Here is a 24,251-nt window from a genome sequence, read left to right on the forward strand (position 1 = left end):
CATCTAACTGATGGACGATTGATGACCACCAGAGATTAGTGTGTGGTATGATTTACAACACCGTTTCTTGTGCTGTAAGGACATGAGGGTCATAAGTACATTTCTCATTATAGCCATCGGAACTCGTTTCCTCGACCATGAGTATTGTGAAGTTTTCTTGTTTGAGTACTAGTCTCTTTGATGTTGCCTAACGTCTGCCATAACTAGGGATCATAACGGGAACACTCAGGAGATTAGGTCCACTTAGTAAGAGAAACTTACAATGCAAGATTAGGAATGTCCCCCTATGAACAATAGGGAACATGTCTTTGTTGTTTACAAGGCTGCTCGAAGAGTGAGACTACGAAAATGCATGGCCGTGCTCAGATGGATTTTAGAAAGCATCTGCTTATTAACAATCAAACTCGGAGATCGAGAAACACTTCTGAATGTAATAAGGATAACGATGAATCTTACCTTATAGTTCACGAAGGGACATTAAGCGACATAGGAAATGGGCTATACACTATATGCACACTTATCCGGAAAGATAAGTGTGAGATTGAAAGGAATGCTGTCCTTCAAACAAGTGCATGTATTTTTTCGATAGATGGTTCAGAATTATTACAGAGCTAATTTTTCAGTAAGGTTAAGTGATCGGAATGCCTAGGTGGAGGCCGCTTCCGATCAGTATTATTAAGGTATAATTAATATTACAACTTAATCTTAACTAAACCCTTTGGGTCGAACCCAATCGAACAACCGATCCGAGGCAACGAATTAATCTGAAAAATTTAATGAGTCGACGGAATTTTACAAATACAGACATCGGATATCGAGCCTAGGGCGTCGAGACCGAGCGTCGCAAAATCATAAGCAACAAGTACGAGCATAGCCGTAGCATCACATTGGCCTAGCCATGTGAAGTGCTAGGCTAGGCAAGCTCATTGCAAGCCTAGGCGCACCATGTGTGTGCTAGGCGTACCATGGTGTGCTAGGTGAAGCATAAGTGCTAGGCGCACTAGGCTTCCCATCGCAGCACCATGTGCGTATGTTAGTGCCTTCGCATGGCACAGCAGCACCGCAACATGTGTGGCTGGATGCCTAGGCGCCATCGCAGACCACACGCACCAAGCACAACCATCGTAGTGCGGGGCACTTGCGTGTGTGAGTTTACGTGTGTGTCTCGCACCATCGCAGGGCATACACCATCGCACAACACCATCGCATGGTAGGCCTTGCGTGCGTGAGTGCGCTAGCTTGGCTATGCGTATGCTGGCCTGGTAATGCGTAGGCATGCGAGAGGGTGTGCATGTGCCTGGGCGTGTGAGTGCCTGGGAGTGCTAGGGCCTAGCGCCAGTGTAGCAGTTAGCAGCGCCTAGCACTAGCACGCAGCAGCAGCATAAGCATCGCCCAGGACAACACGCATATGCTGGCTGGGGTGATGCAGGGCTTGCTGGTTGGTGTTAGCTGGTAGCGCTAGCTGGCGTGCTTGCTGGTAGCCAGCCCAGCACTCTTGGTGGCGGTTTTGTGTGATTGTGGGGACCAAGCAAAGCCTTGGGGAGCAAGGCTATGGTCCCCCCCACCAAACCTTGGGCATCACTCTCTAATTATGCCACTTGATGCATCGTGATTGATTTAATTATTTATTTAATTTAGAATTAAATAAATTGTTGAATTTGCCAACTCTCCCACATTGGTGAGAGATTGGAAATCAAGGGTCCATTTCCCTATAAATACCAAGGCATGGGTATTGGGAGTGGACACACTTGAGTAGAATTGAAAAGGAAACTTTTGATTTTAGTAAACCTTGAATTCGTAAAACTCTTAGTTTTTATTTGTCCGAGCCTTGACTAACCTTCAAGGGTTAGGACGCTCGGGTCGGGTTTGAGGGTACGATCCCGTCGGAGACCTCGTATTTTTGGGATTCAAGTATGAGCTCATAGTTGAGCGAAGCACGCGTCAAAGGTATAATCTTTTATCCTTTATTATGCATTTAATTATGTTTTGCTTGGTAATTGCATTTATTACGGGGGCGGGTCTTGGCGGGTTTCATTCTGTGTATTGTGGGTCACTACAAAACCCTACAGGCCTTCCAAAAGTTGAAAGAAAACCTGCAGTATTTGCCAAGGCTGGTTAGTCCTATGCCAAGAGAAGTGTTGTACATGTAGCTTGCCGTCTCTGACCATGCGTTAAGTGTTGTTCTCTTTGCTGAAAGAGGCGGCACCCAGATCCTGGTCTATTTCATCAATCATGTTCTACGGATGCACAGCTTAGATACCCTATGACTGAAACATTTGGACTTGCCCTCTTTATGGCAGTCAAGAAGTTCAAACCTTACTTCCTGGCGCATCCGGTAGTGGTTTACATAGACTAACCAATCAAGCAACCAATGACAACCATGGAATTATCCGGCCGAATGATCAAATGGGCGATTGAAATTCAAAGCCTTGAAATTTCTTTTGAACCAAGAAAGCAAGTGAAGGGACAAGCGTTTGCCGACTTCATTGTCGAAATGACCTGGCCGGCTGATCCTGAAAACCTTAACTAGGTTTGGAAGGTATATGTGGACCGGAGCTCTACACTGAACGGTTGTGGTGCAGGCGCCATATGTTAGTCGGAGATCGAGCTTAGAGCGTTGAGATTGAGCGTCACAAGTTGAGTCGAGTTTGGAATTTGACGAGACATGAAATCAATCAAGTTACAAGTACGACCCTAGTTGTAGCTTCGCATTGGCCTAGCCATGTGAATGCTAAGCTAGGCAAGACAACTTGCAATCTTAGCATGTTAAGCGTGCAAGGTCCATGCATGCTAGCTAGCCACCGCAAGCATCGCAGCCTTGCGTGTGTGCTACTAGGCCATGCGCCCAAGCATCGCAAGGTTAGGCCTTGCTAGCATGCTAGGCGTTGGCGCAAGGCAAGGCCTACCACTGCTCGTCGCACCATCGCAGCCACGCACCATCACATAGCAGCATGCTAGGCGTGCTATGCTATGCGTGGTGCTAGGCGCTGGCTGCCTTGTGTGCGTGTGCCTCGCTAGCACAGCACCCGGCTACAGCGTGTGCGTGTGCGTGTGCCTCGCTAGCACAACACCAAGCAGCTTTGTATGCGTGTGCGTGTGCCTCGCTAGCACAACACCAGGTAGTAGCGATGCGTGTGCGTATGCCTAGCATTATAGCGCCCAGCATGCGTGGCTCGCTAGCAGCACGCATGCTGGCTGTGTGTGGGGTGCTTGTTGTCTGGCTGCGATATATGCGTGTGTGTGCTGGCTGGGTGGTGCTAGGTGCCAGCTGGCAACCTTGGCAGCCAAGGCAGGCTGCCAGCCAGCCACATGGAGGGATGCCGGTTTTGATTAAGTGGGGACCAAGGGTTGTGGGAATTGCCTTGGGCACCAAGGCTATGGTCCCCTCCTTGGATATGGTCCTCACCTAATCTCTCATCCTCCTTGTGCTACTTGTAACTTATTGATTGCATTGAAATTTTAATTTTATTTTAATTAAAATAAAAGGGGAAAATTTCAAATCCCCCACATTGATCAAGAGTGGGAATTCAAGGTTCATTTCCCTATAAATACCAAGGTTTTGGGATTTGGGAAGAACGCTTGAGTGGAACTAAAAAGGCATCTCCTTAGAAAAGTGACAAAACCTTAAGTTCGTAAAACTCTAGTTTTAATGGTCGGGTCCCGACTAACCTTCGAGACTTGGATCGTTCGGGTCGGGTTCGTGGGTACGAGCCGTCGGAGACCTTCGCATTTGCGGGGTTCAAGTAAGAGCTCGGGATTCGAGCGAAGCACGCGCCAAGGGTAAGAATGTCTTTTCTCTTTCTCTCTCTTAATTATTGTTTAATTAGTGATTGCATGCTTAGTCGCTTTAATTAGTGTGCGGGTCTTGGGTGGGTTTCCCTTCCGCGTAGAGTCGGGCTCTACGAAACCCAACAGCGGTATCGGAGACGCGCTCACTTTAGTTATTGTGACTAATAATTAATTAAGGTGATTTAAAATGGATTTAAATTTCTGGTTGTGCTTTCTAATTGGATTAGAAGATCGTTTTAATTAATTTTAATCTCGTATTTTTTTAATTTTTGCTGATGAACCCAGTTTTCGACTCAAAAATAGTGATTTTTGGGTGAAATCGATGTTCTAAATCATTTCTGATTCTTTTAGGGTTATCCAGAAGCCTAAATCCACCCAGAAATATGTTTTTCGAGGGGTTTCTCGTTTTTTGACGAAAGTTTTTAAATCTTTTAACCTTGATTAATTATTACATGATGAAGGTAGATTAAATGTATGGTTTCATCCCTAATCTAATGCAAGTATAAACCTCATTAAGCATATTTATGAAGTCATAATTGGTGTTTAATTCGGTGCGTTCACTTTTCACATAAACTTGTATTTTTCACATAATTGCAAATAAATTGCTTTAAGTGTGAATATTTATGATGAACTTGCAATTTTGAAGCCCCTAAAATTTCAAAGATTCAATCTTTAATTGTTTATTTGGTTGGAACTTTGATTGCTAAATTCCATGTTGAACTAATTTTTGGATTTAATCATTTTTGTGTTGATTAAAGTCCGTAAAGTTCAAAACTTGTAATTGAATTTTTATTAATCTTCATATTGGAAGATGTAATTTTTCAATTTTACATAAGTTATTGTTGGAAAATTTTTCATTGGATGAAAAGGGTTCATTTTTCCAACTCCCTATTTTGTCAAAACTCATTATTAATTTGCATTTTGGTTAAATTAATTATGGGTGTAGCTTTTCAACTTTAAGTATCAAGAAAGACCTAAATTGTTTAAAGGTAATTTTGGATGATTTAAGCTTGTGCACCATTAAAATTGAATTTAATTAAGTTAGACTTGTTTTATTTTCATTTTTTCCTTAAGTTAATTCTAAAATAAATTTAGAATTAATTTTATGTCATACACAAATCGGGATTAAAATCCCGAGAAATGGCACGAAAATCGAGGCAAGAACACCCAAGTGCCACCAAGGCTAGCCGGGCTGCCCACGTAGCCCACATGTGGCTGCCTTAGGTACGCACAAGGTGCCTAGCCTCGTAATGCTGCTGTGATGTGTGGCGAGGCTCGTTGCGTGCTGCCTGTTGCTAAGTGTGTGGCCTATGCTGCTAGAGATGCTTGGGCAAGCTGCTGGGCAGCATGGCAGCAAGCCCCAGCCAGCCTGCAATACGCTGCCAGGTGCCAGCAAGCATGCTAGCATACGCAGCATGCGTTGCGTGCTGCTGGCTAGCGTAGCGTGCTACGCTAGGCGAGCATGCTAGCACCCAGCATAGTAGGCACAACAACAAGGGTTGCCTAGCAACCATGATGCGCAGCCCACGAGTTTTAAGGGTGGGCCATTTTTTATTAAACTTGGACTATCGCTTTGTAAATTTTGCCGTTTTAATTTATTAAATTATTTTAACGAGGTTAGACCTCGGTTTTTCCGGCTCTTGCAAAATTTTAATTTTGACAAAATTTGGGTTAACCGGCTTAATTAATTAGATTAATTAAGTTGGATGCGGAATTTAGTGGGAGCTTCGTCAATTGCATGATATAACTGCGTCTTAATCACATAAAATGTTAAACAACTTTGACTAGTTTTAATTAGGCGTGTGAATTGGATTAACCACCTAAGTTAGTTACTAGTTCGCGCGCGTTATGCATTCTTACTTGTTTTTCGTTGTAAAATGCATGGGCCATTCACATATAGTGAATGGATGAATGGAAAATATATTGTTTTGACAGGTTTTGTGAAAATGGTAACAAGTGGGGCCCGATTAGGATAGTAAATATGGACTGCGATCTGTTATGTATTTTTTGTAAATGTAAATACGGTATGCGTACCGTTGCGTATTTTTGTACCTTAATATTTAGATTAACCCTAATCTTAGTAGCTAGTAATTTTATTTTGGCAAAGATGTCTCAAGACTACGTTTCCATGAAGACAAGCCAAGATGAAGACCCTTGAAGATTTCAAGGGGTCATGCTAGTTGCCAAATGCATCTTGTTTCATTTTTTCAATATATAATTGTTCTTATATATTTGAATGATATGTTAGGTGCATGTTTAGGATTTCAAAGTTGCGATGATTAATTGAGTTAACTTAAATCAACCAACATAAAAACCCTAGGTCCCTAAAATATTGAGCTAAAATATGCCATTCCAAGAACAACACTTACAGAACTAATGCACGTATGTGATGGGCTACGCCCAAGCAACGCATCACTACTTCCCTAGGAACGTAAGGTATACTAGGTATACAAGTTTTCTTGGTTAAGCTCAACGATATCGGTAAGGAGTCCTTAGATGTCGTGGAAATGGAGATAAAATGTCAAGGAAGCATTAGATGCGACATTTTATCGAAACAAGAGTAGCTTGGAGCTATTAGCAATTGGATTGCTTACCCTAAAATATTAAGTGTTAAGACAAGCCAAAGCATGCTTAATCACCTTTTGATTTTTGGGATCGTTGAGTCATTTTATTCTCGCCTAAAAGAGACTAATGTTAATGCGTGGATAAAATGCTCAATAAGATTGAAAATTTGCATGAACGCTTTAAATTTCAAACTTATTGGTTTATGAATGGTTTTTCATTTCAAATTCTTTCAATTATAGAAACATGTCTGCAAGTTATTCAAACAACTCTATGTGCCCAGAACTCCCCGACAAGTTGGCTTTTAGCCTTAACTTGGTCAACTTCAAGAAGTGGGAGGAGGAACTCAGGAAAACTCTTCGGAATCGTTCCTTGAAGTACACTCTTGACACTCCCATTCCAAGCTTCTTCTTTAAGGGAATCATGAGCAATGAGGCTCAAGAGAAATGGTCTTCCGATTACAAGAAAGTCACACATCTAATGGCTAATTCCATCCCGGAAGATTGGAAGGAAAAGCTCTCCTATTTTCCGGACAATTTCCTCAAATCGTTGGAGGATGTTGTCAACATAAGAGTCACAAAGAGTGACAATGGCAACTATGATGGACTCATGTTTGATTTGACTAGGTCACTCTCAAACATGAAGATAAAGCCACCGGATGTGGGTTGTCTTGCTAAGGAAAGGCGCCAGCTTTGGTCAAGGGTCTACAATACCAAATTGAGACCTGGGATGCCCCTCCGACCTCATGTGCTTGGAATGACTAGGCTCTTCAAACACATGCAACTTCTCGGAATCTCATTGGAGGATGAGATGGCGGGGCATATCTTTCTTGCTTTACTCCACTCGAGCTATGATGCACTTAGAGTGCATATAGCTGCGAGAAAGGAGACATGCTCTTTAAAGGAGGTGGTGCAACTACTTAGCCGAGCCACTGTCTATAGAGTGATCGAGAGGCCCTTGAGAGGAAGGAGGAGGGAGTTCAAGAACAAGGCAAGGATGCTGTGCTTCTATTGTGGTGGGAAAGGCCACTACAAGAGGGAATGGAAACTCTTCCAAAAGGAGGATGAAGAGAGGAATGTGGCATTTGCCATAGGTATCTTTATTAACACTTGTGTTTAAAGCTGTTCATATGTATTGGATACCATATATAACTCACTTTATGTTTCCTTTTCAGGAACCAAGTGAGAGGGCATCACAAGTGAAGGTATTGGATACAATGTGCATCAACAAGTGGACGACAAAGATGGTCTTTTGATCGTGCTTGTAGGCACATTTATTTTGTCTATGATTTGTAATTAAACAATGGTTGTTTTCTTATGCTTTTGAACATACCTTTGATCTATGGTGTTGGACACCAAGTTATTTTTATCACAAGACTTAATCAATGTTTGGTTTATTAAAATGTCTTGTTTATATGTTCTATAAAATTGCATATGTTTAGAAAAATTTATGATACCGCCAAAAGGGCTAAGACCACCAAGTCGAGTCAAACCTACTTGTGGCATTGTCGTCTTGACAACATTAACGTCAAACGCATCAAGAAACTTCTTCAAGAAGGCGTTCTTGACTCATTCGACTTGGAGTCGTTTGAAAAATGCGAAGGATGTCTATTAGGCAAGATGATAAAGCAGCCATTCTCCAAGTTGGGAGAAAGGGCAAGTGACTTATTGGGTCTAATACATACGGATGTATGTGGACCAATGAGTACACCTGCAAGACAAGGTTATCGATATTTCATTACCTTCACGGACGACTATAGTAGATATGGTTATGTCTACCTTATGTCGAATAAATTTGAATCCTTTGAGAAATTCAAAGAATTTTAGAGTGAAGTTGAAAATCAACTTGGCAAGAAAATAAAAGCACATCGATCGGATCGAGGTGGCGAGTATTTGAGCCATGAATTCGACGATCACTTAAATGAAAATGGTATTCTTTCAGAGTTGATACCTCCCGGAACTCCATAATGGAACGGAGTATCCGAACGGAGAAATCGAACCTTGTTAGACATGGTTTGATCAATGATGGGTCTTAGTGAACTTCCTATATCTTTCTGGGGACACTCACTTCTAACTGCGGCACTAACACTGAACCGTGCTCCGTCAAAAGCTGTCGAAAAGACTCTATATGAATTACGGACCAAGAAACCTTCGAGGTTGTCTTTTCTTAAGGCATGGGGTTGCGAAGAATATGTGAAGAGATTAATTTCTAACAAACTTCACCCAAAATCAAACAAGTAATTCTTTGTGGGCTATCCCAAAGAAACCAAGGGGTATTACTTCTACAACAAATCCGAGAACAAAGTGTTTGTTGCTCGTGATGGTGTCTTTTTGGAGAAGGAACACCTTTCCAAATTGACAAGTGGGAGGAAAATCGAACTCGACGAAGTTCGAGAGGTAGAGAAAAAAAGTCAACATGACAAAACTGACAATCGAAGTGCTTTACAAGCAACTGTTGACATTGGTCAGAGTCAAACCGACAATGTAAATGCTCAACCTATTACCCTACGTAGGTTGCAATGGCCAAGATCTCAACTAAACTGATAACTTGATATTGTCTTAACCAAAGATCAAGACATCCTAGTTATGGATGTAGATGAGCCAGCGACATACAAATAAGCTATGACGAGCCCCGACTCTGCAAAATGGCAAGAGGCCATGAAATCCGAGATGGACTCCATGTCTGAAAATCAAGTCTGGGACTTGGTTAATTTGCTCGAAGGTTATACACTTATCGGTTGCAAATGGATTTTCAAATTGAAAACAGACAAAGATGGAAATTCACGGAGTTGATTATGATGAAACCTTTTCACCAATTGCAATGCTTAAGTCCGTCCGGATAATCGTAGCAATTGCTGCATATTACGATTACGAAATATGGCAAATGGATGTCAAAACCGCCTTCCTTAATGGGATTTTGGAAGAAACTCTATATATGACACAGCGGAAAGGTTTTGTTGATCTAAGCAATACTGGGAAGGTTTGCAAGCTTAAAAAGTCCATTTATGGACTAATGCAGGCAAGCAGAAGTTGGAATCTGCGATTCGATGAAACCATTAGTAAGTTTGGTTTTATCAAGAATCCAGATGAGTCATGTGTCTACAAGAAGGTCAGTAGGAGTGACATCTTATTCCTAGTCTTATATGTCGAAGACATATTACTCATTGGAAGCAGCACTAAATTGTTAGCGTCTGTAAAGGGCTGGCTGGGAAAGTGCTTTTCAATGAAGGACTTAGGAGAGGCATCAAGATCTATAGGGATAGATCTAAGAGGATGATTGGATTGAGCCAAATTACTTACATAGACAAGGTACTAGCATGATTCAACATGGAAGGGTCCAAGAGAGGGCACCTACCCATGTCCCATGGTATAACTCTTAGCAAGAAATAGTGTCCTCAGACACCTGATGAGCGAGAGAGAATGAGTCAGATTCTATATGCTTCGCTTATTGGATTGATCATGTATACCATGATATGTACTATGGCGGATGTATTGTATGCCTTGAGTGCTATGAGCCGATACCAATCAGACCCAAGAGAGGCGCATTGGACTGCGGCCAAGAATATCCTAAGGTACCTGAAAAGGAATAAGGATAAATTCCTGGTCTATGGTGGCCGTGATGAGTTGGTTGTTGAAGGTTATACTGATGCAAGCTTCCAGACAGATAGAGACGACTCCAAGTCGTAGTCGGGGTACATATTCTGCCTAAATGGAGGAGCGTTTAGTTGGAAGAATGCTAAGTAGAGCACCACTGTAGATTCTACAACTGAAGCCGAATACTTGGTAGCTTTAGAAGCAGCTAAGGAGGTAGTTTGGATTCGTAAGTTCATTGGGGAACTTGGTGTTGTACCCTCAATCAAGAGTCCAATAAACCTCTATTGTGATAACAATGGAGCTATTGCTCAAACTAGGGAGCCATGGGAACACCAGAAGGTCAAACATGTCAAATGTCGATTTCACATGATAAGTGAATGGAAATTCGAGGGTGAAATCAGAATTTGTAAGATTGGAACGGACGACAATGTAGTCGATCCTCTGACTAAACCTTTGTCTCAAGTGAAGCACAACAAGCACGTTAAGGTAATGGGAATCAAGCACATTGGAGATTGTCTTTGATTTCCCTATATAGATGTTTTAATTAAACTCGATGTCTTAATGTAAAACACTATGTTGAACCATTCAATTTTGGAGCAATTAAATTTTCTTCAAATTTATTATTACTCCATATTTCTTTAATTGTGGTTTAGAATTAAATAATGAGTCCATTCAATTTTGGGAATACTCAAAATAGGGTATCAAGACCATGTCTTGGATAATGAAACACCTGTTAAGTGAACATTGAATATTTTAATCGAAAAGTGTCCCTAATCGAGGTCATTTAAACGATGGACCATTAATGACCACTTGAGATTAGTGTGTAGTATGATTTATAACACCATTTCTTATGCTACGAGGACATGATAGTCATAAATCATTTGCAAAGGTACTAGTTTAGAACTATACCGGATAGACCTATGAGAATACTTTAAGAGATATCAAATCGTTAGAACTATATTTCTCATTATTGCTATCGGAACCTTTTTCCTTGACCATGAGTATTGTAAGTTCTCTTGTTTGAGTACTAGTCGTTTTGATGTTGACAAACGTCTGCCGTAAATGGGGATTATAACGGCAGCACTCAGGCGACTAGGTCCTCTTAGTAACGGAAGCTTACAGTATAAGACTAAGAATGTCCCCCTATTAACAATAGGGAACATGTCTTTGTTGTTTACAAGGCCTCTCGATGAGCGAGAATGTGAAAATGCATGGTCGTGCTCAGATGGAATTTAGAAATCATATGTTTATTGACAGTCAAACTCGGGAATCGAGAAACACTTCTGGACGTAATAAGGATGACGAAGAATCTTACCTTATAAGGACGTAATAAGAGACATAGGAAAAGGGCTATACACAATTTGCACACTTGTCCGGAAGGACAAGTGGGAGATTGAAAGGAATAGTGTCCTTCCAACAAGTGTATTATTCTAATAGAGGGTTCAGAATTATTAGATAGCTAATTCTTTAGTAAGGTCAAGTGATCGGAATTCCTAGGTGGAGGCCGCTTCCGATCAGTAATATTAATATACAATTAATATTACAGCTTAATCTTGACTGAACCCTTTGGGTCGAACCCAATCGAACAACCGATCCAAGACAACGAATCAATCCGAAGGATTTGATGAGTCGTCGGAGTTTTATGAACAAAGACATCGAATATCGAGCTTAGAGCATTGAGATCGAGCGTCGCAAGTCGAGTCGAGTTTGGAATTCGTCGAGACATGAAATCAAACAAGTTACAAGTACGAGCCTAGCCGTAGCCTCGCATTAGCCTAGCCATGTGAGTGCTAGGCTAGGCAAGACCCATCGCAAGCCTAGAATGCTAGCTAGCCACCGCAAGCATTGCAGCCTTATGTGTGCGCTATCAGGCCATGCGCCCAAGCATTGCAAGGCTATGCCTTGCTAGCATGCTAGGCGCTGGCGCTAGGCGGCCTAGCACTACTCGTTGCACCATTGTAGCCACGCACCATCACATAGCAGCATGCTAGGCGTGCTATGCTATGCGTGGTGCTAGGCACTGGCAGCCTCGCTAGCAGAGCGCCAGGCAGCAACGTGTGCGTGTGCATGTGCCTCGCTAGCACTGCACCAGGCAGCAGCGTGTACGTGTGCCTCGCTAGCACAACACCAGGTAGTAGTGTGTGCGTGTGCGTATGCCTTGCTAGCAGCACACATGCTGGCTGTGCGTGGGGTGCTTGCTGGCTGGCTGCGATATATGCGTGTGTGTGCAGGCTGGCTGCCTAGCCTTGGTGCTAGGCGCCAGTTGGCAGCCTTGGCAGCCATGGCAGGCTGCCAGCCTGCCACATGGAGGGATGCTTGTTTTGACTAAGTGGGGACCAAGGGTTGTGGGCATTGCCTTGGGCACCAAGGCTATGGTCCCCTCCTCGGATATGGTCCTCACCTAATCTCTCATCCTCCTTGTGCCACTTGTAACTTATTCATTACATTGCAATTTAAATTTTATTTTGATTAAAATAAAAAGGGAAAATTGCAAATCTCCCACATTGATCAAGAGTGGGAATTCAAGGTTCATTTCCCTATAAATACCAAGGTTTTGGGATTTGGGAAGAACACTTGAGTGGAACTAAAAAGTCATCCCCTTAGAAAAGTGAGAAAACCTTAAGTTCGTAAAACTCTAGTTTTATTGGTCGGATCCTGACTAAACTTCTGGACTTGGATCGTTCGGGTCAGGTTCATGGGTACGAGCCGTCGGAGACCTTTGCATTTACGTGGTTCAAGTAAGACCTCGGGATTCGAGCGAAGCATGCGCCAAGGGTAAGAATGTACGTCTTTTGTCTATCTCGCTTAATTGTTGTTTAATTAGTGATTGCATGCTTAGTCGTTTTAATTAGTGTGTGGGTCTTGGGTGGGTTTCCCTTCCGTGTAGAGTCGGACTCTACGAATCCCAACAATGAGATCTGTCGTGTGAGAATGATGAGAGCCTACAATAAAAGATTGCACAAGCGGCCCCTGAAAGTGGGGGACTTTGTGTTGCGTAAATTGGAGGCAACCGGTAGGGCTAATGAGCAGGGAAAGCTGACTCCATATTGGGAAGGCCCTTACCTGATCTATGAAGAAGTAAGAGGTAGCACCTACCGCCTGGAAAGACCAGACGGCAGGCAGCTAGCCAGAACTTGGAACGTAGACAACTTGAAAAAGTACTAGTTTTGACACTTGTAAATTTTTTGTAAATAAAAGCACATCAATAAATTGTTGTTATTCGTTTCAATACTTTGTATTTGTACCCAAGGGAGGGACACTGCGTAATAAGCAAATGGCCTTTTTACTATTTTCTTCCTACTCCAACATGAGTAGAAAATAAGCTAAGTCTAGTAAACTTAGCAGCTATGTGTTGTTCCACTCTGAACAAATGAGGCAATCACCATAGTGCTTGACTGACATAGAAATCAACCATACTCTAAAGTATCACAGTTTTCCAAGTCAGACCATCAGCCTTTAAAAACCAGGCGCACAGCTGCCCAGAGCAAAAACAGGCGGTATACTAAAAACAGTCGACATATGGAAAGCATTCAAAGCATCCATACAAAAGGTCAAGCCATACTTAGCAAAATTTATGATATGCAAAAATTCAAAGTAAAGTGCAAGTTGGAAAATCCAACAAAACTGCCAGATGATTCATATAAACAGTCGGCCAGAAGACCGACATAAAGAGTTGAAATTGTCAATGAACCTCGACCCCTTGGTCAGGTAAAGATACAAAACAAGCGGCACGCAGGCCAAATAAAAGTTGATATAATAAAAGAAAACCTTAAGCAGCAAGAGGGGGTTGATTAGCATTAACAGCCGCATCCTTTTGGTCCCCAGTTGGCCGTTGTTCTTTTTCATTATCCTCCTCCTCCTTCTCCTCTTCCTGGTCCGACTCTCCTAAAGTAGAATCAGATGACTCCTCCTCCTCCTCTTCCTCTCCCTCTTAGGCTAGGTCCAGGATTCGTTCATTGTATTCCTTGGATGAGTTGAAAGAAGTTCACCTTGGGCGTCGACAAAGCAAGCGACTCTTCATTTGATCGCTTGCCCAAGATGGCCGAGCGGTATTGGGCAGCAGCTTTCTTCGAGACCAAGAGTCTTTCCATAGCTTTGTCTGCAAAAGATGAATCAAGGAGTTGGTTTGACACAAAATTAATCAAGTTTTACAAAGACACTTGAACAGGTGGACAGCTACCTCTTGACATCTCTTCACTAAGGCCACAGGCGGCCAGATATGTCCCATCGTATAGCCAGTTATACTTGGGATTAAAATTTTGAGGAATGAGCTCCCTTGCCCTAGTCTTGGGATTCGCCTGGATATCTACTTTGAAGAGCCCTTTGTCAAGGATCTCTTCTTTTTCTTTGCGAGGAACAGGCGGAAGCTCAAAACCACCTGTTAGGAAAGGTGGGTTCCTGTTCCACCTATTGAACTTTTTGTTCCTGACTTTGTCAACTTTGTCAAGGAAAGAGATGATGTAAAAAGTGTTTCTCCAATCATTCCACTTACTCTCCTTCCCCAAAGTCATCATATAGCCCTTGTGGCTAGACAATTAAAACCAACTAGTACCGCTTGTTTTTGGGGTTCGACTAAGGTAATGCATGTGGGCGAATGCTTCAAAGTTCGGGTCTACTTTATGCATTTTGCAGCCGGCAACATAGCCCAAGATGTTGAACCAAGAATTTGGGGCTAGTTGCCAAAAACCCAGCTGGTATCCGTCCAGAACCGCTCCACAGCCGGATGTAAAGGAAATCTTAGGCCAGCTTTAATAGCGGCCTCATAGCAGCCAAAACACTCGTTCCTGTAGCTGTACCCTTTGGCCAGAATTCGGTGTCTTCAGCATCTGGCGTGCATAGGATGTAACCATATCCCATGACAGGTCCTCTCTAAAGCTCCCAATTTTATCAGCCATCATTTCCCGCCTGCCTGCGGGAACGTGATGGTAGTAGGCGGCAAATTGCTCTCGGCGGGTAGCAGACGGCTCTGCCCAATCTGCTCCCAATTCTACTGAGAGGGACTCTCTCGCGGTCACTAGCCGAGAGTGCCTCTCTTCATATTCATTTGAGAATTTGCTAGAAGCACTTGGCTCATAGTCATTGTCTGAGCTCTCGGACCTGGTGTCCGTGACAGGGGTTAAATCGGTCGCTACAATCTAACTCTCAATCAAACAATACTTATACGAACACCCTATAACCAAGTACAATGGCAAATAAAGGTTCGGTCCACGAGGAACGAGAGTAATTGCAAATCAATCTTAAACCTAAGCTAGTTCGAAATCAATGGAAAATGGTGTTCTAAAATACTACTAATAAGATTGAATAAATCAATAAACTAAGACACTAGGGAGAACGGGAATCCGCCTAACCATTGGTAACTAAGCAACAAGGAATCACAGAGACAAACGGGATATGCAAAGACTATAGGTCTGATCAATATCATGTGATAGGAAGACAACGGGCAATACTAAGCTTGGATTTCTCATGCACTTAACATTACTCGATACATAATCAAACCACATTCAATAATGAAATACTCAATTCACAATCTCTTGTTCAAATCAAGAATATCATGCAATCAAATTCAAGATTCTAGGTTAGCTACTCCTATTATAATGAATTAACATGCAATCGCATATAATCACTTTAATCACAATCCGTTTATCAAAATCAATCCTCAATTACATAGATTACCTAGGCCGGGTTTCATCCCGAAACCCTAGCTAGGAGACTACTTACACATATTCATAATCAAAGCAATAATGAATTCCAAAAGCATAATAGATATAAACATGAATTCTGATTAAGGAATAATAAAGCTTGATTAATAAACAAGAATGAATAATACCAATTGTATTGATGCAAATCAATGGAAAAGTTCAGAACTTTGATATCCGTCGTCAATGAATAATACAAAGAACCTTCGCAAATCTTGCTTCAAATCAATCCAAGAAAACTAAAATCTCTAGGAAATTCTCTAAGAAAACTAATGAATCTCTAATACTAAGAACGTTCTCCAATAACTCTCTACAAAAGCTCTCAAAACTATCTCCAAAAACTGTCGTTTAATCCTCTTAAAGTCGGGCCTTATATACGTCTTCTAATTCGGAGAAGTCAAGCGCGCAGTTAACCCTGGATCAGCACGGCCGTGCTGTATTTGGCACGGCCGTGCTAGCTTGTCAGTAAGTAAACCGGGTTTCTTCTTCAAATTGGCACGGCCGTGCAGCTTCCTGGCACGGCCGTGCTGAAGTTGGCACGGCCGTGCTGAATATGCTCTAGCACGGGGCTCATACTAAAGCTGACACGGGCACGGGCAACATCTGGCACGGCCGTGCTAATGGCCTGCACGGCCGTGCGGGTGCGTGGATACTGACACGGCCGTGCTATTGGCTTGCACGGCCGTGCTGCCTTGCCTGGGGTTGCTTGCTTATAGGCCAGCACGGGTGTGCCTATGGTAACACGGCCGTGCTGCCTGTGCTATGTAATCAATGCACGGCACTTGAACTTTCTTAACTCCTCGGACTCCGGTCAAGGCTAGCTCGGTTACGCATCAAGGGCTCGGGATCCGATTAAACTCGGTTGATATTACCTGAAAACACATCAAAAACAAACCGAAAACCCGTGAAGCACGTAATATGGGGAACGTAAGCATAACAAGGTAATAATCGGCCAAAGCGGCCCCAAATACATCCAAAATCATCCTAAAATATGCTCTAAAGCGCGCCCTAAAGTGCGCTTGTCAGTCCGCCTCATGGGCTAGATCAACAAAGCCCGGCATGTCATTTTGAACCTCCTCCCCTAATTCTTCTAAAATGGAATCACTGGGAGTGCTTGGGGCACCAGGTGACACGTCAGATAATTCACTAACAGGTGCATAGAACGAAGAGCCCTCTGAATTTGTCACCCTTGAAGTTCTCTTAGTTCTGGCCATGGTGTCCTGCACAGACACACAGACAGTCGGACTCGGGGCAGTTCCCAAAGGGTGACCCAGCAAGGGTCATTCGGCACTCCTAGTTCTAGATTCAGCCGTCCCCGGTGACCGGCTGATCAGTAACCTAGGCCGTGCCGTGTGCTTTTGGGAAACCATTTTCAAAAAAGAAAAAGAAACAAAGAGAAAGTATGAAAGAAAAACAAGCGGTTACCTTTAGCCTGTGAAGATGAAGGTGCTTGAAAAATCTACAGCGGTTGTAAGAGCAGGGGGTCTGGTAGCAGGTGGCAGTCGTTCTTTCTCAGAATAAAGGACAAAGTTCTCAAAGTCAAGAAAGTTTTGTCTGAAATTTTTAAAAAATTTCCAAACCACTGATTTGGACATTCCCTATTTATAGGGGGGTGAATTTCAAGGGGCAGTAAAAAACAAACGGTAAAAACCGTTGGTCAATCAGATTGTGACACCTGTCACAAGCGCCCTGTGGCAAGCCACGTCACCCTTGTTAGGGTCAAATGAATAGGGGATTTAACCCCGCCACGTGGTCCAATGAAATCCTGCCATGTGTCATCCATGTGGCCAACCAGAGTCAGCCACTTGTCACCTCGTGAGAGGTCCAAAGTGGACCAATCAGGCCATGACATGTGGCAGACAGATTTCCAACTAGGAAAAGGGCCTGATACGGCCCCAATACCTAGGCAAGCCCAATCAGTCCTAGGTTTCTAAAACATAGTACTGGGCACGCATTACGAGACCCTATAAAAGGGAGATGTTCCCCTAAGGAACATCATGGAGAAAATATTAAACACAGGTGTGCATTAATTTCTAAGCATTAACTCCAGCTTTAATTGCATTGCTTGAGAGCTAAGGCTCGGATTTCGAGGTTATCTTAGATAACCAGATGATCACTTCTCTCCTAAGAGGAGCCTAATCCCATCTACCTTTCGCACTTTTTTCGATCCGTACGTGTTCTAACTTGATCGTCGGAGGCTGAACTTCTACCCACAGGAGTCACCGTTATTTTGCAGGTACAGGCGTCCAGAAACAAGTCTTGGTGTTGTAACTCTCCCGCAGGACATCCAAAAAACCCCAAAACAACAGGGATAAATAGAAGATCTTAGAAGGTAGGCCTTGGTGCTTTGATAATAATCTGCTACTCCTAAAAGAAATTGAAGGACATGAGCAACTAGATGGAATTAAGATTACCCACTCACCTTTTTGGATTCGCATAAAAAATCTACCTTTCAATTGCAGTTCCGATGCCTATGTAAGAGCGGTAATTGCGGGGATGTGTGAAGTTCTTGAAATTCAAAAAGATTTAATCGGAATTGGGCGTTATAGAAGGGTTAAACTACTGATAGATGTCTCGCATCCTCTGCGCTGGTTCCAGAAGATCAAAGATAATAAAGGGAGGGAGGTTCATATTGATTTTTCCTATGAAAATTTGCCTTTTTGTGTTTCACTTGTAGAGTAATGGAGCATTCTAAAAGAGATTATCAAGTGGTGACTAAAGAAGAGAAGAAGACAAAATTTGGGTGGGGATTGAATCTTAAATCCACACCTCGCAAAGGGAGAGCTAAAGAATTGGAAGAGATGGAGACCATGTCTTGAATGAAAGCTTTGTTTATCATTAAGGCAGAGAGTAATTCTTCTAGGACAAGACCCCTGTGTAGGGATTTAGGTACTATATTGCAGAATTTCACTAATCGTATTCGTTCGCACCTACACAAGATCTACAAGTATAACACATAAAGAATCACATAATTTATCCCTTTGACACGTGATTTCCACGATGCGATTGACAGAATAGAGCCCCAAGTGTTGATCCTCCACTTAGTCCACAGGATTCAAATGAGCCGTCCACCAATGCTATATTGGTCGTACACTATTAGAAAACAGCTTGATTTAGACAAAAATAATCCGTCGGAATCAAGGGAAATTCCGTCGGAAATTTGTCTTCCGTCGGAAAGTCCAGTTGCAAAACCCTTCGTAGGAAACTCGACCTTTTCCGATGGAATTTCCGTCGGAAGGCTATTTTCCTACAAAATTTCTGACAGATTTATTTCTGTCGGCCCTTTTTTTGACTTTAATTGAAAATCCGTCGCAATTTCCGACGAAAAATACTCCGTCAGAATATACCTCTTCTGGCGGAAATTTCCGTTGGAGTTGGAGAGGTTTCCAACGAAAATTTCCGTCGAAAGAGGTATATTCCGACGGAAAGTTCCGTTAGAAAAGTCAATAAAAAAAACAGCTTGCACCACCCCCGCCACTAGCCCACACCACCCACCACCACCACCATGTTCAACCCCCTTTTCCACACCACCCACCACCACCATGTCCAACCGAAAAACCCACCCACCCACCACCCTAACTTGTATCCCCTCCCAACCACCCAAATACCACCACCGAAACCACCACCCACCTCGCCAGATCTACAAACCACCGCTACCCACTTTGCCATTCCACAGCCTCCTAAACCACCACCGAAACCACCCAAAACCACCTCCAAAACGACCCAAAAAAAATCAAAAGAACCAAAAAACCACAAAAAAAAACGAAGTAATTCTATAAAAATAAAAAAAAAAACGAAGTAATTCGAAAAAAAACCAAGAAATTCGGCTACAAAACCGAGAAATTTCAAAACGAAACCCAGAATTTCAAAACAAAACCCAGAAATTCCGGCTTTTTCTTTGATGTTTCAAGCAAAACTCGAAAAAAAAGAGAAAGAGAATAGACAACTTACCTTGAATTCCTTCAAAACCCCTAAATTGGCTTGAATTTGTTTTTAAATATCAAATTCGACCATGAAAACTCTACATCTAGGGTTTCATGGTCGAATTTGACATGAAAAACCTTGGCTTGAATTTTGGTTTTAAATGTCAAATTCGACCATGAATACTCTAGATCTAGGGTTTTCATGGTCGAATTTGACATGAAAAACCTTAGTTTGTTCTTTGATGTTTCATGCGCGAAGTGTTACAATGCATGAAGAGAAATGAAGGATGGAGAAGGAGAAGAGAGAGAAAGAGAGGGAGTAGGAGAGAGAAGGAGGGAGGAGAGAGAAGGAAAAAAGGAGAGGAGTTCAGAGAGAAGAGGAAAGAGGAAAGAGGAGAGGAGGAGGAAAGAGAGAGGAGGAAAGAGGAGAGGAGAGGAGTGGAGAGAGAAAGAGAAGAGAGGCGGAGAGAGAGAAGAGGAGTGGAGAGAGAAAAGAGAAATTAAAGGGGAGGGGGTGTTCCGGGTTTTCTGAAGGGTTATAAGGCTTTTTTTTTTATTATATAATTATATTCCGGCGGATTTTATTTTTGTTGCAAATCTAATATCCCGACAGATTTATATTCCCCCGGAAATTCCCAATGGATTTCCTACGGAATTAAAATCCGTCGGAATTTCTGATTTTTCCGACAGAAATACGTGTCTATCGGAAACTGTCCGTCCGAAATCGTCCTATTTCTAGTAGTGGAATGAAGGAGGAATGCACCACAATCACCACCTTTGCAGAAAACCGGCCACCACAAACCACCACCACCATCGTCAACACCACCGCCGCAAGGAGGAGAGAGAGAGACGTGTGAGAGGGAGTATGAGAGGGGTTAGGTTGTGTTTTCTCATTAGGGTTTGATCAAAAGATCACTGTATGTTAGGCACCTAGTCTATTTATAATCATATTATAATTAAATTAGGAATCAAAGCCAAAACCCTACAATACTACCCACATAGTCGACCACCTAGAGGGAGAAGGCCCATCATGGGCCTCTTCTTCTTATGCTCAATCTAGCCCATTTGTGTGACCTTATAGGATCCGTTCAATTGGGCTTTGGCCTATTTTACTAGTCCAAAGATTGTAAGTAGATCTAGCTATGATAAAGCGACGACCCAAATGAGCGATCTTAATTATCTCTATAATTTAATCCATTATAGATCTAGTAATTGCACTTGACAAAGACATAAAACCTTCAATATCCCACTTGTCTGAGACAAGTGTGCAATATTAAAATTCCTTAAGTCAATATGTGTCGATTTGATAATATGATTGCATCTTATGTCGAGATCATATTAATAATCAACAAATCATTTCTTGAAATCTGAGTTTGAATTGAAGGATTTATGTCTTCGTCAAGTGCAATTACTAGATATATAAATGGATTAAATTATGAAGATAATTAAGTTCGTTCTTTTGGGTCGTCCTTATATCATAACTAGAGGTACTAACGATCTTTAGTCTAGTAAAATAGTTTAAAGCCCAATTGAACGGATCTTATAAGGTCTCACAAAGGGCCTAGATTGAGCGTAAGAGGAAGAGGCCCATGATGGGCCTACTCCCTCTAGGTGGTCGGCCACATGGTATAGTGGTGAAGGTTTTGGGCTTTTATCCTAGTCTAATTATAATAGGTTAATAAATAGACTAGGTGCTTAGGTTTTTCCCAAAAAGGCAGTTTTACTGATAATCGAAAACCCCAGTTAACAAACACGAGACAAACCCCCCTCAAACTCTCTCTCCCTCATGGTACTCTCTCTATCTCCTTGTGCCGGCTTAGTGTACGGTGGTAATGGTTTTTCGTAGTGGTTCTAGTTGTCCACAAGTGGTGATTTTGATGTTTTCCCATCATCCGACCAATCTAGTATTGGTGGACGGCTCATTCGAATACCGTGGACTAAGTAAAGGAGCAACGCTTGGGGCTCTATTCTCTCCCTAATTTTAATCAACTTGCTACGTGAAAATTACGCTTTAAAGCTATAACTATGTGATTCTTGTGTGTTATGAATGCGATCTTGTTTTAGGTGCGTATGAATATGATTCATGATATTCCGCTTAGTACCTAAATCCCTACAGTGGTATCAGTTAGCCTATTGCATGAACACGCTTGATTATAATAATACGATTATTTGAAGTCAATTTTCATATTTTTATAATCAATTAGTAGGGAGAAATAATTTAATTATGGTTCAAATATTATATTAAATGTGATTTAACTCTTGGAATTGATGAAATATGATTTAATTTGCTCAAAATCATCAAGTAGAGGACTGAATTTTTGCCCTATTTCATTCAACAATTTCAAACCTTAACCCTAATTATTTCGAACCTAATAAGCCCTAAAAATTTGATTTTATGTGCTTGTTTTGTTCGATTTCAATTTAAATATGTTTCATGATTTTAATAGCATTGATTTGATGTTTAAATTATGAGTTTTACATGATCAATTGATTATTTTAAGTGTTGAATTAATTTGGAATTAATTTCATGAAGAACCCTAGTTTTAAAATCAAATTGGAATTTAATTTTAATGTTTTGGACTAGTTTAATTTAATTTAAACAAGTGTTGTTTTAATAAAATTAAAAAAAAAAAAATTTGAGGTTGATTTAGGGGCGGCATCCACGCCTAGGTGGCGTAGCCATCGCTGCTGGCCCAAGAGGGAGGGCAGGTGGTCCGGGGGTGGCTGGGCAACAGCTATACAAGCGTTGCACGCTGCTGCTGTGGCTGCCACTGCTACTACTCGTTGCTGCCCTTGCGGTAGTGGCTGCTGAAAACCGACCAGCCACTGTGGCTAGCTTCGACTAGCCAACCACGGTGGCCACCAGCCGTGCAGTATAGTTTTTAAAAAATAAATTGTTTTATTATAAAAATATTTTAAAATAAAAAACAGATTTTATTTTGGGACAAAAATCAAATTTCAAAAGTTGTTAGTTTGGTGATTATCCATAATTAAAGTTTTTAATTTTGGATAGGATTTGTTGAGATATTTTGAGCAACATTTCAAAAGGATAATAATTGATTTAAATAATGAGATTATTGCATAATTGTTTTAAGAAATAATTGATTTTAAAATTTTGATAGGATAGTAATTAGGATAGAATCTCCTAAATTAGTTAGGATAATCATGGAAAATAAATATCATTTATCTTTCCATATTAAAATAAGATGTGATTCTATCTCATGCCAAATTTAAAATATATGGTATTTATAGATGGTAATGAATAATATATGATATTATCTAATTACGATTTAAAAATATGTGATATATTAGGAATTGCGTTGCCTTAATTAAGAGTATTAGATATTGTAGTTTAGGAAAGCATGTTGGGTGATTTATTATATGACACTTTTTATAATATATGATATTTTTTGCTATATATAGACTAGTATGGCCCATAGATTTACAATTGGTGCATCGCGATGTATTTTTTTAATCTAAATACGGTTTGTGTGCGATTAAGTATTTTTGTAACTTTTTATTTAAAGTAAATAGATTAGTTATTTAAATTGTTTAGTCCAAAGGAGCCCATGAAGTGAAGGCCTAAAGGAGCAAGGTGGATGGAGATCCATGAAGGTTTAAGTGCGAGCTTTTCAATTCTAGCTTCTTAGGACTAATGGGCCATACTATGTCATGCTTTATTTAATGCATAAGTAGATTATGCATTCTAGGTTTTATTTATGTTGTTGATGATGCGCTAGAGTTCACTAAATTAATCACTACATAATAAATCTAGGTCTCGGTAATATTGAATTTGCTTTTCCAATTAAAAACACAAGAACCCTTCGATAATTAATGATAGATCATGCCAAAGATGGGTGTCATTTTTATATCTTAGGTAACTTGGGGTAAATCAAGTTTTACAATTTTAATTGGTTATGCTTAACAGGATTACCTAAAGAGTTTAGAATCTTGAAGCAAAGGGTAATAATTGAACACGAGATGGTTAATTATTCAACGAAGAATTACAAGAGTTGTAATCAGTAAAGAGTTTACTCACCTTGAAAATGCAATGGTTGACGGTAGGGCCAAAGTCCGGTCAATTATTACACAAATAAAGGATCTTGGAATCACTTAATTCAATTGGGACCATTCATTGTTGAATAAAGTGCTTTAAAGTAACATATTTAATTCGTTTATGGTACTTTAAAATTTATTAATTTCTATTATTGAACTTTGCCTCGTTTTTGTTTGTAGATGAATAAAATTAATGACAACACTAACTTGCCAACCAAATTGAAAACAAACCTAAAAAATTAAACTTCAGGGATAGGTAAAGGGAGCTAAGAAGTGTTCTAAAGAGCGAGGGGCTTGAAGCTCGCCTATATATTTGAAAGGAATGGTGTCCTTTGAACAAGTGTATTATTCCAATAGAGGGTTCGGAATTAATTAGGAAATCTAATTATTCAGTGAGGTCAAGTGACCGGCATGCCTAGCTGGAGGCCGCTTCCGATCAGTAAGATTAATATATAATTAATCTTATAGCTTTCTCTTGCTGATCCCTATGGATTACACCCAATTATGTAACCGAAAAAAGGCGACGGATTAATCCGAAGGATTAAATAAGTCGATAAGGATATTACGAACTCAGACGTCGGATTCCGAGCATAGAGCGTCGAAGCGAACGTCAAATGTCGAGTCGATTTTAG

The sequence above is a fragment of the Chenopodium quinoa genome, unplaced genomic scaffold, assembly GCF_001683475.1.
Source record: "Chenopodium quinoa cultivar QQ74 unplaced genomic scaffold, ASM168347v1, whole genome shotgun sequence".
NCBI lineage: Eukaryota > Viridiplantae > Streptophyta > Magnoliopsida > Caryophyllales > Amaranthaceae > Chenopodium > Chenopodium quinoa.